General features: G+C 53.3%; 1 protein-coding gene across 3 annotated transcripts in view; it reads left to right on the forward strand.

Moving 5' to 3' along the window:
• The window catches only part of LOC143303468 (uncharacterized), a 31,312-nt gene that overhangs the window by 10,281 nt on the left and 2,931 nt on the right, over positions 1 to 18,100 (forward strand). Inside the window, exons 1-2 of one of the 3 annotated variants that reach the window (XR_013059820.1) lie at positions 6,064 to 6,186; positions 7,536 to 8,203. The exons of the other annotated variants lie outside the window; for them this stretch is intronic. The gene's annotated coding sequence lies outside the window, so the exon portion shown is untranslated. Of the gene's footprint in view, positions 1 to 6,063; positions 6,187 to 7,535; positions 8,204 to 18,100 lie in introns of those variants that run through there. 3 annotated transcript variants of the gene reach the window in all.

An 18,100-nucleotide genomic window follows, 5' to 3' on the forward strand; every position in this document is an offset into this window, starting at 1 on the left:
GTTATTCGCACGACAGAAAACTGCCGGTCGATTGATTGGTTGTCGATTTCCTAAACGCTCCATCGTGGGGTACTTCCCTCGTTCGACAACTTCGTATCGAGATGCTTCTTCTCAGCCGCCAAGCGAAGCCGCAGAAGGACAGAGTTATCGCACGGTCATCTCCTGTCGAGTAAAACGTTCGATGGTTCGTAGTCGAGTCGAAGGCGTTGCGTCGAGGATCGCAGGCGAAAAAGACGAGAGGTCTAGCGCTTCGGAATTAGTCAACGTGCGCTTTTCGCAAATTCGTTCGGAGACAATGGCGCCCCGTTGGGTCCTCCGGTTCCCTTTTTTTTTTTTTTTTTTTTTTTTACGACCTTCTGCCTGCTTTGTTCGCCGTCGAAGACAGACCAGACACGCGAATATAAAGGGAGGAGAGCGGAACAATGAAGGTACGGGCGACGCGGCGTGACCTCGAGATGAAACGAGGCCAGCCACACACAGGCCAACCAGTTAACCACGGTTTCACCACGATTTTACCGCGATTTTACCACGACCTTGCCGCGAAAAGCTGAAAAATCAAGAGCTGTCGCGAGATTCGTAAAATCCCAGCCGAACCCTTTGCCGAAGATAATGCGCCTCATCCTCTTCCGGGCTCGGTTTAGCGAGATTACAGTGTAATCGCGATAGCTTCGATGGCGAAGAGTGCAGCTGCTGCTAACGGAGGTAGCGGCATATGCTGCGTGGTCGGCAGTGCTCTTCCGATTATCCACATGCTACGCGTATACCTCGGAGAATGGACATCTGGCCTGCCCGCGGTGCTTGGCGGATTATTTGCTCGTTTGTTCCTTAGCCGCGTACCCGATAGACGCCCGATACGCCACTTACAAGAACCCAGCGAAATTCCGCCGCGGAGACGAAAGTTTAATCGTACCGCATTCGAGCGTTAGCGCTGAACCAACCGAGATTTGTTTATCCGAAAAGACGCCGGCGTATATACGCGCGGCTAGTCGTTTGATGGAACGGTAGTAAATCAGGAACCGAAAATCAATCTGCGCGGGCTTCTTTCCGCGAAAAGAATTTGCGTCGCAGACTCGAAACATTGGCAACCCCTGATCTCACTCGTTCTTGGCCAACGACGATTTGGTTCCATTTAACCCGTTGCCTTAATCGACCGAGTTAACTCGGGCGCAGGAAACTGCATACACGAAAAGGTTTCACCGCCAGTTAACTCGGGCTGCCTTCAATTTTCTCGCGTTTCTACTTCTCTACCTAATAACCGACATATTTCGGGGATAATGAACACGGTATTTATCGGCGATGTCCGCGTGTTTCCTCGTCCATACGCGGAATACACAGACTGGCGATAAAAGGTGGAAAAATAGCTTGCCACTTTTTGGGGAAATTACTCTCCGTGATGAACGAGACGATACGACATAACGTCGTCATAGAATCATACGAATAGTCGTTGCTCGACGAAAAGCACGCCAAGACGACGAGTCACTTGCACGGGCAATGGAAAAAGCGACGAATAACAAAGGGCGGGATAGAGGATAATTTTTGCCGATTTGCCAGCGAAGCAAATTTCTTCGATGAAGCGGTTAGTAGCTTCTTCCGAAACGAACGAAATAAAAGCACCTGACAGACAGACAGACAGACAGACAGACAGAGAGAAAGAGAGAGAGAGAGAGACGAAAGAAGAACCAGGCGCTATCTTCGTCTCGACATCTTCAGGCAAAGTGTCCAACGTCGGAGGTTGGGTAGGAAGTACTCGAAGAATAGCTAGCGACTGAAGGGTAGCTCGAGAGGGTGGCTCACGGTTGAATCGGCCGCAAATTGCGGCGAAAAAGGTAAAAGTTGCCCGCTTAACTTTCTTCCGCGCGGAGGTTGAGGTTGGCCTGTGATTTTTGTTTTCATTTGATTACCTTCGTTCACCATGGCGGGGCTCGCGGCGCGGCGCGGCGCGGCGCGGCGCGGCACGGCGCGCCGGCAACGTTCTACTCGAAGGGGGTGAAAAACGGCTGGTTAGCAACGTGGAGGGTGCGTGGAAGTTGGCGAAAGCGCGCCACGAGATTCCGTTATTTTCACGGACTGGAATCGATAGGGGCTACCCATACACGTACGCTGGTTGGTGGCGTGGCTGCGTGTGTGCGAACGTGTGTCGACGCGTTAGGTTGGGTTAGGTTAAGCACGCGCTTAGCCCGATAGCGCAGCTAGGTCACATCGCACGCTAGGTGTTTACAACGGGGAAGAGACCACGCGAGAATTCAGGTGCCATGACCTACCGCGAAAAAGGAGTCGCGTGGCCAAAATCTTCCTCCCTACTGACCTTCCTCCGCCGTCGTTCTCGCCGGTTCTCCGTCGCGGTCGTAACTTTCCAGCCTCGACTCTTCGAGGGATTACTTTCTCATTTAGATTTTATCTGATGCTCGCGCGCCGTCTCTTCTTCCTGCCTTCCTCTCAGACGGCCATTTCCCGCGGCTCCTTCTCGCGGCCGGGCTTCTCCTTTGTTTTTACTAATTACCCGGGACAAGCGAGCCATCCAGCTTCCTCCCTCGTCTTTCCAGCCGTCTTGTCCGCCGATCATTAGGCGGCCGGCCAAGAAGGGTGTCCTCTCCGACTTCCTCCTTTTCCCTTGTTTTAAATAACGCCACGAAACTATTGTCCCGACCATTGTTCGACGAACGGCGTTCTTGAAACCCGTGAAATCGTCCATATTTTCACGTCCGTGCTCTCGCCCCACGATGGCCGCCGACCAACGTACCGAACACGATGATCGTCGCGCGTTGATGATGGTCCTGCCCGGCAAACGGCGACGTACAACAATCGGCCGGACCGCGTGCAAGGGAAGATGCGCGAATGAATTCGGCTGGCCCGTCCGGCGGGGTCGAATTCGTCGATCCGACAGCGGTCCGCTGCAGCTGGCCCGGCAAAAAATCAGCCTCGATTGTTTTATCGTCCCCAGCGGTTCTATCCGTTGGTCAACCGGTCCTCCTCTCCTTATTATGATTATCCTGTATAGCGAAGGGTCGTCCAAGGGGGGCAGAGAGTGAGATAGAGAGAGAAAGAGAGAGAGCTTCACGCTCTCGTCGCACCTTTAACGCGATTCGATTCGGAAGGCTCGACGTGGTCGGCTCTGTTCGTCTCGTCGTCGATGAGATCGCCGGTGGCCGAGACACGGCCGGCAGAAAAGATGAAACGAGAGATCGACCGCTCCGCTCCTCAAGCACCTAGAGCACATTTTTTTATTACGTTTGCTGCGAGCGCGTTTCTCGCGGTTCACGATGTTCGAGAGACACGGTCGTTGGTGAAAGGAACGCGGTCTTTGGGATGTACCACGTGTCACGATGGTGCCGCCTGTCCGTATATGCAAATCAAGCAGGGCCATTGTTTCCCCCTGCGCCCCTCGTGATCGACAAAAAGATTCAGGTCAAACTTTCATCCGGTTAGGAATTTTTATTTTTCCACGTACGAAACAACAAAAGGGGTCAAGGGGTCCTGACGTCGGCCCGAAGCAAAATACCGACAGCGACTGGGAGGGGAGGGTAACGGTATGCACCTTTCGGGACGTTCAACGGTCGGGACAGTGTCGTTCTAAGACAATCGATACAATTACGGGGAACCACCGTCGACGACGGGAAGACGAAGAAGCCAGGGGAGGGTCGTCGCTGGAATCCCTCTTTTCTCTTCTGCCGGTCCCATCGAGTGTTCCTCTCGCTCGAGCGTGGAGGCTCGCTTGTGCGCTCGATGCGCAAAAAGAGAAAAGAACGAGAGAAAGAAAGAAAGAAAGAAAGAAAGAAAGAAAGAAAGAGAGAGAGAAAGGGAAAGAAGAAGGGGTGCGAACGTTCGTGGACGAAAGCGAGGTCGGTGCCGATTTCTGTCGAACGGGAAGAAACAGATCTCGTCGACGATTCGCCGATACGGATCATCGTATCGCGTTACAACAACATTTGGATCGGACGTGGAACGTACCGACAGAAACCGATGAAATCGTGGAAATACGTGGTATCGATCGTTCGATTCTAAGAATCGTCGAAAAGTTCGTCGAAGAAAGGGACACGCGCGATAAAAGGATAAAAAAATGTCGGGCACGGAAAAGTCTCCAGTCGCGCGTTATTCGGACTGTATTTCGTCCATCGTAGTCTGGCGATCGTAATAAGATCTGGTCTATCGACGAAAGGCTCGCGCTAGGGAATGCAGCTGGAGAATTTCCAGAGGCGAGGCACGCCGTTCTGGGGGTGGTCGATCAACCCCCGTGGAAACGCGATGGAGCGAGTTGCGGTCAGCGCTAGGATTCGAAATACGACGGTGTACGTACTCTGTTACGTCGCGTACGCAACGATGTTATGTTAACCTTATCGTTGGGATGGTGGGTTGGCACGTGGTGTCACGCTAACACCCCCCAATCGCTATTTGCCACGACGGCAGGGCGAAATCTTCCAGACCGCGAGTGGGGTAGGAATTCTCGGTAAAACTTGCCTCGAAACTTGCCGCAACCAACGAGTTGAACCGCGCCAGCCAGGCTTATCTCGCGAATCGCGGTCGCTCGTCGAAATTTCAACGACGATCGTCCTGCCGTTTTCGCCGAACCTTTCCGCAACGATCGAGACTCGATGTTCTCCGGGCAAATGGATATCGTAATTCTGCCTATCACGATCGACTTTGTCTTTTTCGCGGCAACAACGATCGCCGTCTCGTTAAAGCGAGGACGAGACGAGCTGCGGTCGACGACGGTATTCGAAATACACGGCGAACGCCAAGTCCATTCTGGCGTGTACGCAACAACGACGTGCTAACCTTACTGTCACGCTGGGGCCAAAGGGATGTAAAGCCGCGATAACGCCTCCGAATCGTTATTGGGTGTGATAGAGAAGCCACCCCTCGTCGTTTACAAACCACTCTATCGTGGAAACGAAGCATCGTAAACAGCTGGAAAGCCGACGTCTGGAAAACCGTTGCCAGATTAATTGCAACGTGAACGGAAACGCGTTTTTCCCAACTCGACTAACGTAAAACTCCGTCGCTGTTTTCCGCTTTCTGCTGTCCGAAACGTTCGCGAATCCAGAATAGAAATAACTTTTCCAGACAACCATTTACGATCGCGATAGAGAACTATCGCTACTTGTAGCGTACACCGCGTATCCACCGCCACCGTACCTGCGCGTATCGCGTAGTCCAAAAGAGTTTCAACGCGAGCTATATGCATCCGAGATTCCCCGCCGAGAAACTTATTATTATTATTATTATTATTCGTCTCTTACAAGCGAGCTAATTACTCTTTTCCTTTTTGCTTTTTTCTGTTTTTCTCTTTTTTCTTTTCCTCTATCCGTGTACGTATATACGCACGTACAGCGTATCGTCCGGTCGAAATAGCCGGCCGTTCGGCGAGAAAAATTCCCATCGAACGGGAAAAGTAGCGGAAATACCTCGGGTGAAATAGCGAACGGTGCATTGGGAAATGAAATTCGAGGGAGGAATTTCGGAGTCATGAATGCCGGTGCAGCCGAATCACCGGCGTAGCAATCGAAATAATCGATAAAACGAACGCAGCCGGTGGTAGGAACGCGGGCGACGTTCGAAAGAGCAAACGTTGCCGGAGATGTATCGCTGTTCTTTTGCGTGAGCGGAGCGGCAGCGAGGCCGTGGCGAGTCGTCGTCCATGCTCCTGTATCGACGCGAGACACGCCTGAAAAGTGATTCATCGAGGAAAATCGGATGTAACCCTGACGCCGATCGTGCCCAAAGACGGCGCACACAGGGAACGATGCAAGAGGCAGACCGAGAGGAAAAGAGAGGCGAGCAGAGAAGGAAGAGGAGAGGGAGAGCAGAGGACGAGATGATCGGCGTAGGCGCCGAGCACGTCGTTATCCACCTGGCGGGGTTTGCGCAGCGCAAAACGCAAACGCAGGAGAGCGCAGAGAGAGGCGCTTCAGCGCATGGGGCAGTAGCGCTGGTCGCGAGGGGTGGGCAAGGGGGTGGTGGATGGTCGAGAACGGGACAAGGTCCGGCAGAGAGGGCTGCGATGGGGCGAGAGAGAGGCTAGGAGGGCCGCGGGGCTGTTGGGGAGGCCGAGGGGTGCGCGTCCGAGAGAGGGTTGGTGGCTCGGTGGTGTGATAGAGGCGGCGAGGAGGTGAGGTGGGGGTGCCCGGCACGGGGCCACGGCGCAGTTGCTACTCAGACACGGGGATGCTCGCAATGCCTCTATCAAAGGTTACCGAAATTTTCCTAAAATATCGGCGTTTCGTCGCGCGATCGTCGAAGAAATCGTGTTCGGTGCGCGCGAGGTGTTCCTTAGTCATGGGGAGAGGAGTTCGGGTCGGAGCTGAGTCGCCGCAACTCTTGGGAGATTCGCGGGGGCGCGTCGCGTTATCGTCGCAACGTTCGAGGCGAAAGAAGGACCGAGAAGAGCGGGCCGGTTGATCGTGGGACGTCCGGTGGTGAGAGATCAGAGCGTGTTCGCGAAGGCGACTTTGCGTCGGGAACGAGGGCGCGCGACGAGGTGAAACACCCAAGAGGGACAGAGAGAGAGAGAGAGAGAGAGAGAGCGAGAGAGCGAGAGAACGAGAAAGAAGGAGAGAGGGAGAGAGGGAGAGAGAGAAGGAGGAAGAGAAGGAGAAAGAAGGGTTTGAGATAGACGGAGAGGGAAAGGAGAGGACGTGCAAAGGGTAAAGAGAAAGGAGGAAGGAGGAAGGAGGAAGGAGAAAGAAGGAGACTGCTTTCTACCAAGATCACCATCCCGCGACGTACCAGCAGACACTGGCGAGTCGCGAGAAGCACGTGGGGGAGAAAAGTCCGGGAAAGCGTGAGGAGCGAGGAAGAGAAAGAGGCTGGCAACGAGAGCCGACGGGAGAGAGAGAAAGACAGAACCAGCCTCCCGACGCGTCTTACTACGACGCGCAAGGAGCGACGCCGCGCGCCTCCCTAGAAGGGGAACCACCAGCTGGAGGGGGTGGAAAGGGGGTGGCCGCGGCGGGGGTAGCAAAGACGCTCATTCGTTCCTCGGGTCACGTGGGCCTCTTCTTACGATCGAGGTTTTTCCTTTCGTCCCGCGGGAAATTCGAACCTCTTACGCCGACCAGACTAAACCAACTTAACCCCCTCGCAAGGGGATAACGGCCTACGTCGATACCGGACGCCACGATCTTCCTACGATGTATCGATGATCGCAGATCCCAGCAGCATCATCTTTTACCTCTCGTCGTTTCTCTTTCTCTTGTCTTGTATTTTTCAGCTTTCGCTCGTTATCCGTCCTATAGCGTGCAAACGCCGGTCTCGAGTTTCCCACCCATTTCCCGAGTTCCAAAACGCGTCGATCGTCTTTCCTTGGCCGACTGTTCCTTCGTCCAAGCCAAAACGTCGTCGATTTCTTCGGTCGTCGATTCGTCGGACTTGCTCGTCGCGATTCTCGGTCCTTCGGGGGTGCACCGCGAACCGCGTCGAAACGCGCGAGACCCGATCGTAAATCGCGCGAGTAGATCGACTTGAAAAGCGAAAGAAGAGGGCGAGCGACTCGGATTCCAAACGACCCCCCTCACCCCCGCGTATATTTTCTGTTTCAGACGCGTCGCACTGTGTTGTTATGTGTTGTCATAGTTATTTCATTGAAAAATTAATTTCACCGTTTTCGAAACACGCACCGATTTCTGTCTGTGAAACACAAAGTCTGAACAACTCCTCTTAAGTTTCTGCCGAAACCGGACTTGATTATTTAGACAAAGCTTTCGTTCGAACGTTCCTCATTTCGAAATTACAACAAGTAAGAAGAAGACGACGAAGAAACGGAAGAAGAACAAGAAGAAGAAGAAGAAAAGAAGAAGCGGAAGAAAAGGGAGAAGCGGAAAAGGGATAACGAAGAAAAAAAATACCAAAAAAGCACAAAAAAAGAGAAGAAACGAAATTAAACAAAAAAAGCATTGCCTTAAGAAAGAAGAGTATACCTACACTGTCGAAGGAACAAGCAAGAAACAGAGGAAACACACAGGGGGGAAAAAGAATAATAAAAAAAAATAACAAAAAAACACTTTAGACGCCTAACAAAGTAAATTGTAAAGATATGACTAAAGTATATTTTTAACAAGTTTTGAGAAACTTTAGATTTTAAACGTAAATTTTAAAAGCGAAAAATGAAAAAAAACCATAAAATTCTTAATAACTAAAAATGTGATCTAAAAGTCGTTGCTACCAAGAGAAGCCTTATGTCCTTGTTTCAATTAGTTCGGTTCCAAACGTAAGTACCAGAAAATCAAGTAGCCGGAAACGTTATTTGCATGGCATGCTGCATGGTACTGGCCGATAGAGTAAGCCATTTCTGCCTGACGTGTCCGCGAAAACTTGCCGCTAACGCGATCGTCCGTTTTAATCGCCGATAACCTGTCGCGTAATCGCGAAATTCGCGGATCCAACCACAGATAGATCAGGTGGAACGCGGGCTTTCTTCGCGAAACGTCTTACCACTTGCAATAATGACAGCCCTTTACGGAACGGCACACCCAGCAACGACCGCCACAAACTTGCCTCTCCGTAATTGTATACTTTCGTGCGTACAGCACCGCTTGCCACGGCTGCAACACTTATTACAGTAAATCGGTTAAACGCCAGATCGTCCGTAATCATAGCAACTACGGTGTAATCACTACTGTTGCCCCGTAGTATTGCCATTACAGGCATTATCGTTATAATTCGCAGATTATTAAGTAGTATGCAACGGTACGATGACTGGGCCGTCTCGCGTCGAATCGCTGCACACGCGACGATCTTGCCATCTTTCTACGAGTAAACAAAGTCCGGCTGACGAGCAGAAAATCGTTCGGGTGTAGGATCGAACGATATCCGTACGGTTTCCGGTATCTCGCGGGATCGTACACGATCGAGGGAACCGGACCCCCGTTCCGTGCTAAAAACTTGTTAACTACTGGCCGCGACACGCGTATCGAGTCTCTGGGAAGGCCCGACAAATTGGTATCGGCCCTCGTATCGGCGATCGGTTGGACAAAGTCGAAGTTACCGATGGAAAAGATGGCAGAGACGGCGGTAAAAGTAGCACCGGAGAATCTAGTCGAAGAAGTATAGCGGAGAATGCGCGGCCCGATGCGAACGACCAGCGGGGAAAAATATCAGCGGAGCGAAGGGAGGAGGGTGGGTGGCGAGAAAAATTGCGAATCGGGCGGACCTCGCTCGAAATCATTTTATTTTCCGTGCGACGATGACGCACCGCTGGCAGACCCGGGAGCCGTACCCGATGATCGGTGGGGCGAGGCGAAAGACGAGGAGGTGGTGTGCGCCGGGCTTCGATTTGAAATTTCCTATTTCGCAAACGGAGGCCTGGCTTGAAAACCGGCCGCTCGCTGCATGCAACGTAGCAACGCGTAACACGCGAACGTTACGTTCATTCGGCGAACGAACCAACGAACCAACGAAAATGACGACGACGACGACGACGACGGGGATGGGTGGCGAGTGGTTGACGCGTTGCGGGGAATCGGCAGCAGCGCGCTTTCGCCAGGCATTTTTTTCGATGATTTTCAAGCGAAGGGGTGGTCGGTGCTGGTGCTGGTGCTGGTGCTGGCGCTGGTGCCGCTGCTGCTGCTACTTTGTCGTTCCATACACGCGAAAACGAACGCGCGGGACTGTACAGGATTTACGTGTAGGAACGCGCATCGGTCTATCATCCCATTTGGCTGGGTTCGTCGATGGTCGTTGTTGTTGCGCCGGGAATACCAGCAGGGGGTGGTCGACAGGAGCGGAAAGGCGTTAGGGTGCCCCTCGGTGGAAAGAGGAGGCGATGCAACTCGGTGTCGGTGGTAGCATGAACTAGGGTGAGCGTGAGCGAGAGCGAACTAACGAGAGAGCGAGAAATCGTGAGAAGGGCGAGAGAAGGGCGAGAAGAGAAGGGCGAGAGAAGGGCGAGAGAAGCAAGAGAGAAGCAAGAGAGAAGCAAGAGAGAAGGGAGAGGGTGGCGGGCCTGCATGCTTTTTTTTCCACACCCCGCGTATTGATCCCGGAGTCATTCAAAATGGCGGCCGGGGCCGAGTCAGCCAATGACTGCCTGAATCGATGACTGCAGCGAGCCACCCCCGGACCGGCCAATGGGAGGCCAATGGGAGGCCGTCGCACGGCGTTCTATGCGGGAACCACCACCCCGATATACGAGACACCGGCCTACCACCTTCCTATTCCCGCTAGTACGTGCACATGCGTTTGCACGCGTGTCTGTTTCGTGTTCCGGGTTCGAGCTCGTCGATGACCCGGGACACGTCGATGATTTCCACGGAAAATTCCCCTTCCCGATCGGTCGAGCTGCGTTTCGACCCCCTAAAAAACCGTCCAACTTTCGGCGATCGCTCGGCCGCCCGGCTATTTCCGTCCAGACCGTTCGCATTCGCCGCGATTAACGGCCTACCCCTCCCCCCCCCCTCTGTTATCCCACCCTCTGCGAAATAACGGCAATCGCAATTCCAACTCCTGTTTAAATCGCAAGAACATCCATACTTGCTCCCTCTATTCTCTTCTCTTCTCTTCTCTTCTCTTCTCTTCTATTCTCTTCTATTCTATTCTATTCTATTCTATTCTATTCTATACTATTCTATTCCATTCTCCAGTCATGGACGACGAATGCCAGAATGCCATCGCTGGCCGATCTTCGACCGTTTCATCTCGCATTTTCAACCGCAACGGCAACCGCAAGTCGGTCGACTCGTGATACGGTTCGATCTCCGACCAAGCTCTTATCTTCGTCACCTTGATCCTGGATCCGCGTTCTCTTATCTTATCTGCGTGTTCGTTCGCGGCGAGTCGCGAAAAATGGCAGCAGCCGTCCTCGCAATGCAACTCTTCTCCTCTTCCTCCTCCTCCTCCTCCTCCTCCTCCTGCTCCTCTCTCTCTCTCTCTCTCTCTTCTCCGCTCTGTCTGCTCGAGCTGCGCCAACGATCGAAATCGATCGGCCCGGCTGCAAAACCAGATAGCAGAAGAGACGATCGAGCGTAGCGATGTTTGTCTGTGAATCGAATCGCATCAATTTTATGCCACGGCACTCGTTGCCGCACTTTGTGCATAACGCGGGGCAAAGAGAATGTCGAAACCGCGCGAGACACGAGGCACGAGGCACGATTGCATCACGGTCTACAGAGCGTGCACCGCCGCGCGCGCTGCATTACATCTGTGTGTGCATATGTACTTAGATTGGCTCCTATTGACATAGCCACAGACGACGACAGTGGTGGTACGTGTACAGTCGGGAAAAATGCGAACGACGCGTTTCACAGCCTCGTTGCGGCGTGTCCGCGCCGAGTTTCCTCGACACTTTGATCTCGAACGGGAACACGCGCCTCCGTACTCCCGCGATTTTCCGTCAGAACGAATTAATAGGAAATCGAGCGTCCTTGCCGTCCGCGAATCGAAAAATCGATCTCGCGCGCGCATCATCGCGCCACGGCACCACGATTCTTTTATCGTCGATCGACGCGTCAACACCGATACGTGTCCTCTGTCCGTTCTCTCTCTCTCTCTCTCTCTTTTCTTCTCTCTTTCTTCTTTTTTCTCTTTTCTCTTTTATCGTACGAAATTCGTTCAGCCCTGTCGAGATGTGCGAGCGGAACGATGTTTGTCAAATCGATGTTCGGTACATCGCGCGGATTTTGTCGATCATTGCGAATGCCGGGGCGCTTGTGCAAACAACTCGGACAAACTCGCCACATTTCCCTCGCTCTCTATAATGATCCTAGGTTAACGAGATTCCGTAACATCGGTCGAATCGCTGCTGCGTGCCGCTTCTTTTTCCCCTTCTAATCGAGCTGCGATTTACTTTTCGGCGTGTAGACGATAATATCGGAGAAAAGAATGTTCTTCGAAGGAAATCCGCGTTACGATCGGAGGAAGGGCGTAGAAACGCGAGCGCACTTTCTGCCGCAGCTGTACTAAACGCACGATGGAATGGTTTTTCTAGCGCGGGCAGTTTTTCTATTAAGCTTCATTTGTTTCTTTCATTGCGTAATGCGCCGGACGCGTCGCTCATTTCATCCTACTGGCGAGCACTGCTACCGTTAGAATTCTTAATCCGGATTGCAGTTTCGATACTCTGCGTCACGTTTTAACCATGCGACTCGTCGTCGTTTCGTCGTTTCGATTTCGATCGCGTTTATCTCGCGGTTCGCGTCCTGCGTCCAACCTGTTTTTCGCTCACCGATTGTTTCGATTCTAGCCGATGTTCGGACAGACGGGTCACTTTCTCCGAGAAATGTTGTATTTTCGTTCCGCTTGTGCACGGATCGAGCACGGATCGCGCACTTGCAAAGCAATCGGATCGATAATCTCGCGCGACGCCAAACGGTTAGCACAGACAGAAACCTAAGAGAACGAGTCACCCTTTTCTGTATTCGTTCGGCCCTGGTTCGTTGGCCCGCCACCAGGCGTCACTTCGTCACGGGGTAGTTTCCTCTCGAGGGGATGAATCGGCCGGGCTACTTCACACGAGCAGCAGTCAAAATTTCGCTGTCGTTTCAATGCTCCGTTCGATCATTAAGCACGAGGCGATGATGTAATGTACGCGTACGGTAAAAAGTAACTTTTCGCTTTATTAGCGTGCTCGAGCGTGCTATTAATACGATGTATTAATACCGTAATGGATTGGAGAGACAAAGTACACGCCAACGCGTACCGCAACATTCTACGCGCTCAGCAGGAAGCAAAGGTACGATCCGACAAAAGTCAAGTCTGTACGCGTAAGATATTCAAAGTGTATCGAGAAAACGCGGTTGGCATCGGAGGCGGTTGAACGGAGAGCAGGTCGAGGGTCTCGTTTTGGCCGAGAAGGCGGACAATCGAAAGAAAGAAGGCAAGATCAGGGCCAGAAGACAAATGTCTTCCTACGCGGAGGCCGGTCGGTTCTATCAGGGTAGTCGATCGAGTTGATTCACACACACACACACACACACACACACACAGAGAGAGAAAGAGAGAGAGAGAGAGAGAGAAAAGGGGGAAGAAAGGTGGGACGAACGAAAACGAGACGGATGGAAGAGAGAAGGAGAGTCGCGGAGCGGCACGGCGCGGCACGGCGCGGCACAACTGGCCGCCAAGATGCAAGTACACGTGCACGTCGTATGCACCGACTCGAGTATCCTTCTGTGTCGGCTGGCTCGTCGAGGTTCCAGCTGCCGATCGGGATCAGGGGGAATCGGGATCGGGATTGGGATCTAAAATGTTACATGAACGTGTGCACGTACGTAGGTGCAATTGGTCGTTCGTTCGCTCGCTCGTTCTCTCGAACGGCCCGTGCGAACGCTATCCGGTGCATATGTGCGCATGCAGCTCGCGATCCACCCACCCTTCGCAAAAGAGCCTCGACTCTCACCTGTTTTTACCCTGCCGCCGGTTCATTTGTAATTTAAAACGAGCCTCGATTGCCCAATGCCCGGTCTCCCCCTCCCAGCGTCCACACATATCGCCTTAGTCCATAAATTCGTGCGTATTTTTCCCGTCGTAAAAGTTTGCGGGCTACTTGAAAAATATCGCCGGGTAACCCGCGGTCTACCCGGTCATTTGATCGTAGATAGCTCTCATCGGTTAGTAAACGGGGAATTAGTGGATAGGGTGCTTCCTCCGAGAGTCCGCTTCGCGCTATTGGTCGTTCGTTTCGCGAGACTCGTCAACGATTCTCTCACGGGGAACGTGAAACAACGATTTGTAGGTCGAACGTGTTGTATTGCGTACGTTACGAAACGCAAGGGAGGAGCCGTACGTACTTTCCGTTTCGCAACCTCGCCGAAATTCCTACGTCGGTAACAGGCTGTCGCGACCGGAAGTTCGATCGCGATCGTGGTACAGGGCCCCCTCGTTTCGTACACACCCCCGCGCCGCAGTTTTGCGTGTTTATGCAGATGTTCGATGGAAAAATGCTCGTACGTACGGTTACGGACATCTGTCAGATTCGCCGGCGGATAGATCGAGAGGCATGTGTCGACGTTTCCAAAACATGAACGTTTCTTCGTTGAACCGGTTCGATCTTCCTCTCTCTTCTTCTCTCTTCCACTCTCGGCGACGACGAAACGAAAAGGTTAGGTGATCCGCGACATCGACCCTCTCTCTCTCTCTCTCTCTCTCTCTCTCTCTCTCTCTCTATCTATCTATCTATCTATCTATCTATCTATCTATCTATCCATCGCACTCTCGAACTCTTTGAACTCGCGCGAGAAGGAAAGCTCGAGATCCATCGAGCGAACGAATCTTCACGCACGGTTAGGCGTTTGCACGTGCGTGTCGCGCAAGGGTAGCAAAGGGGACGAAGGCAGCGGGAACGAAGAATCCACGGACGGGCGGCTACTTTCTTGCGGCAACTTTCGTCCACGTTCCGAAGCGTGGAAACCGTCTCGTGGCTATCTAGGCGGTGAACGGTATGGGTAGGGTGGACGCTGTGTACGAGGCGACGCAGCACGCGGCCGTGGGGTTGGAGCGGAAAAAAACGAGGGTGGTGAGCTTCTCCGCCCCCTGGACTCACACTTCCACGTGCACGCCACGTGGAAAAAAGGACGAGACCGACGTAAAAATGCGACGCGTGGGGATCGCCGGCCGGTGGTGGGGGTGAAAGCGACCGAACGAAGGAAGGGAAAAGCGGGCAGAGGAAAGGACAGACTCTCGGAGGGTGGAGGGTGTTTCGCGCGGGAGTAAGTGACAGCTAGAAAGAGGAGAAGAACGAGAGTAGAGGGGAAAGACGTTGCCGTGGCAGGAAGGGATGGAAAGCTTGGCAGGATGGTGGGGGCAGACACGTTAGACGAGGAAGGGAAGGGAAGGGATCGTCTATTTGACGAGGAGGGTGCGTAAGACGAGTAGGATGACCATCGACCAGCCTCGGCTATGAAACGAACATCGGCGCCTCTGTTGAAAAGTCGACGTCCTGCTCGAGGTCGACGATCTATCGTTCGATCGAGATCTCCGCGAGACGGAAACAAGCCGCCACCCTCCTTCGCGGCTAATTGTCAGAATTTATAGCACGTAACGCAGCGCGCGCGCGACTAACGGCCACGACGACGCACCACGTTCGTACACCAGCTACGCGGTTAGGATGAAAAAGACACGTGGCGCAAAATCTTTCGGTCGACGAGGAAAAATCCGACTCGAAGGGTTGGAAGAGCCAGCGGGAAAGGATAAAAAAGAAAGCGCGTTCCACTCCCCCTCGTTCTGGTTAGTCACGCGTGTGTGGCCATACGAAGCATAAGGGAGGAGGCCATTTTTATACGACGGTCCCCTTCTTTTTACGCGTACCTCAGACTGCAGCCACACACCCCCTTACACGAGCCCTCGACAAGAATTTTTCGGTCAGTCGAATTCATCGTGTCGTAACGTTCGCACGGTTGTATATACGATAGATTTAGGCGTTAAAGTTAAAGGAAAAAGAGAGAAATAGCCAAGGGCGGCTACATACCGCGGTGGTACGCGTTCCAGTTACGTCTCACGAGCTTCGGATGGTACTTTCAAGGGCGATCTTGGACGAACTTTGGAAGAAAAGTAGGCGCGTGTTTATGTTGCCGTAGGAACGCGAGGGGGCGCGTCAGGGACGGAGGGAGTACAGCATCGGCGATTCAGGTACACAGACGAGGATGATCGGAGTTCTTGCATCCTGCGTTTCCGCAGGCTTTTCTCGAGAGGGAGGATAGAGGAGGCACGGCGGAGAAACGGAAACGACGGCGAAAAAGGGAAGGATAGACAGATCGGTGGAGGGAAGGTAAGGTGAAAAAGAGGCAAAGGGAAAAAGAGAGATACACTCGCCCCACTCTCTTTCTCACCCCTTAGAAAAGCTACCCCCGTCCGAGACGTCGGCGGAGTCGGCTGCCGAGTGTCCCCCACCCACGACGAGGAGCTTGTGCAGAAGGAGCAGGGCGCGAGGGGTGGCCGAACACAGAGCGTTGAGGAAAAGGGGGAGACAGAGCGCGCGCCTCGTCGTAAGCTGTTTGGTGGGGGCGAAGGAAAAGAGGGGTGGCTTGAAAACTGCTGTCCTAGGGAAGGCTCAGTTTTTCGTCCTCTCGGAGGTAGATTTTGGTCGTGGGAGTACCGGTCAAGGGTCGAACGTCGGTCGAGGGTGACCTGGGCCGGGGCCCAGGTCCTAAGGACCCTGGCTCGCGAGTCTCTTAGGCGGAAAACGGAGCCGGCAAAGGCAATCGGAGGCAGCCAGAAATTTCGCGACCGCGCACCACCTAAGACAACGCCCCTACCCGAACACGCGTTCTTTAAGGCACGAGGGGGTGGCTTTTAGTCAGACGCACGCGGTCTGAGAAGCGCGCCACCACCGGCCCCCGACGGAGAAGGACTTAGCGTTTCTCGCGAGCCGCAGACCCGAGTCAGTTTCGGTTCCTCCTCCGTCAAGGACTCGAGAACGCGGAAGAGGAGAGAGCTTTTTCCTTCATCGTACACGCGCCGTTGTCGTCGTCTTCGTGACTCGTCGTCGTCGTCGTCGTCGTCGTCGTCGTGAATCGTCGTCGTCGTCGTCGTCCTGAGTCGTCGTCCTGAGTCGTCGTCGTCGTGAGTCGTTGTCGTCGTGAATCGTCGTTGTCATCGTCGTCGTCGTCGTCGTCGTCGTCGTCGTCGTCGTCGTCGTCATCGTCGTCGTCGTCATCGTCGTCGTCGAGGTCGTCGCTGTCGTTATCGTTACCGTCGTCGTGGTGTTTCTGCGTCTTCGTGACTGCAACCGGATACTGGAACAACGCATCATCGTCTTGCCTGACAGACACACTCTCAACGCTCCAACTCCGAGGAGAGAAGCGGACCAAGTGCGTTTACACACGATCCTCGTTTTTTTCCTCGATCGCTGCTATCAACGACACGACGCTTCTCCCTCCGCGAGAAACCGCATCCGATCCGAACGGAACGTAGGGAATCTTGGATTTTCCTTCGATTACGTGACCTCTTCTTCGGCCGTTCGACTCTCAGTGCACGAACCCGCAAGTTGGACTTGGAAAAACAGTGATCAACGCTCCTCCCACGCAGATGAGAATACGTGCTCGAGAGATCTGCCGATCGTTTATTTTTTCCATCGTGATTTTAGTCAGTTTTCCCCTCTTTCGGCCAACCACCGCTGGCTGATCCACCCCCTCCATTCCACTTGCCTGACATGCCCGGTACACGTCATCGTCGTCTGCAGTGTTTCGTCGCGTTCGTGGACGGCTCGATCATTTCTTAATCCCGGTATCAGGCCGGCGATGCGATGGAGTGCCTTGTTAAGATACGGCTAAACGAACGAAAACAGCCGCGTCGACGAGTCGCTCGGACGAGGTGTTGGCTCGATACTCGCCGAACAACATCTTGAAACTTTCGACCAATTCGTTCGCGGGTCGATGCGACGATATCGTCCGGCGGTCGGAAAACGCGTCGATGACGAAAGAGCCTGTCGATGCCGCGAACGATGCCGACGACCACTGTTTGCAAGGTGATGAGCAACTGTCGTCATGATCCGACCAATGCGACGGATCACCATCCTCTGTACGGGTCTCCTTAGATCTTGAATCGTCGTCGAGTCTGGAAGACGTTGGAAAAACACGCCTATGTGAAAAGTATCTCGTCGTGTCGCGACCCGTTGGAAACGGGTATCTCTCTGGTCTCTGTTCGTAGCATCGCAACCAACCGTTCGTAGTGGCCGACCGAGAAACGTGCTAGAACATTTTAGTCGCTCGCGTCCGTAATCGCGTGCAACTTGTTTTTATCGAGTTAATTAATTTCGGTAAACGCGAGTGAAACGTGCAAAAAGGATTCGCTAATTCGCTAATGGATGGATGAGTTCAAGCCGCGAAAAAGATCGGAGTTTCGCCGCTGTTTCCACGTGAAAAACACCAGTGTTGGTCGGATACGCGACGCAGAATGACATAATTAAACACCGCGGTGATCCTCTCTTCCCACGCATCCCTCTCGCAACCGGCAGCTTCTTTAAACAAGACGACGCCACTCCAATTATTTTATCAAAATGCGTCAGTTTATCGAGGATCAAACGATTTTTACCAACGAATTTCCTTTTTACGAGCGATCGCCTGCAACGCGCGACGCGACGGCCAAACGCCACCGTGTCTCCCGGCACACGTGTTCTCGTCAAACTACTCCGACGAATCGTTCGTAACGGGCCGATAACAGTTCGTGACAGTGCAGT

The sequence above is a fragment of the Bombus vancouverensis genome, chromosome 12 (assembly GCF_051014615.1).
Source record: "Bombus vancouverensis nearcticus chromosome 12, iyBomVanc1_principal, whole genome shotgun sequence".
NCBI lineage: Eukaryota > Metazoa > Arthropoda > Insecta > Hymenoptera > Apidae > Bombus > Bombus vancouverensis.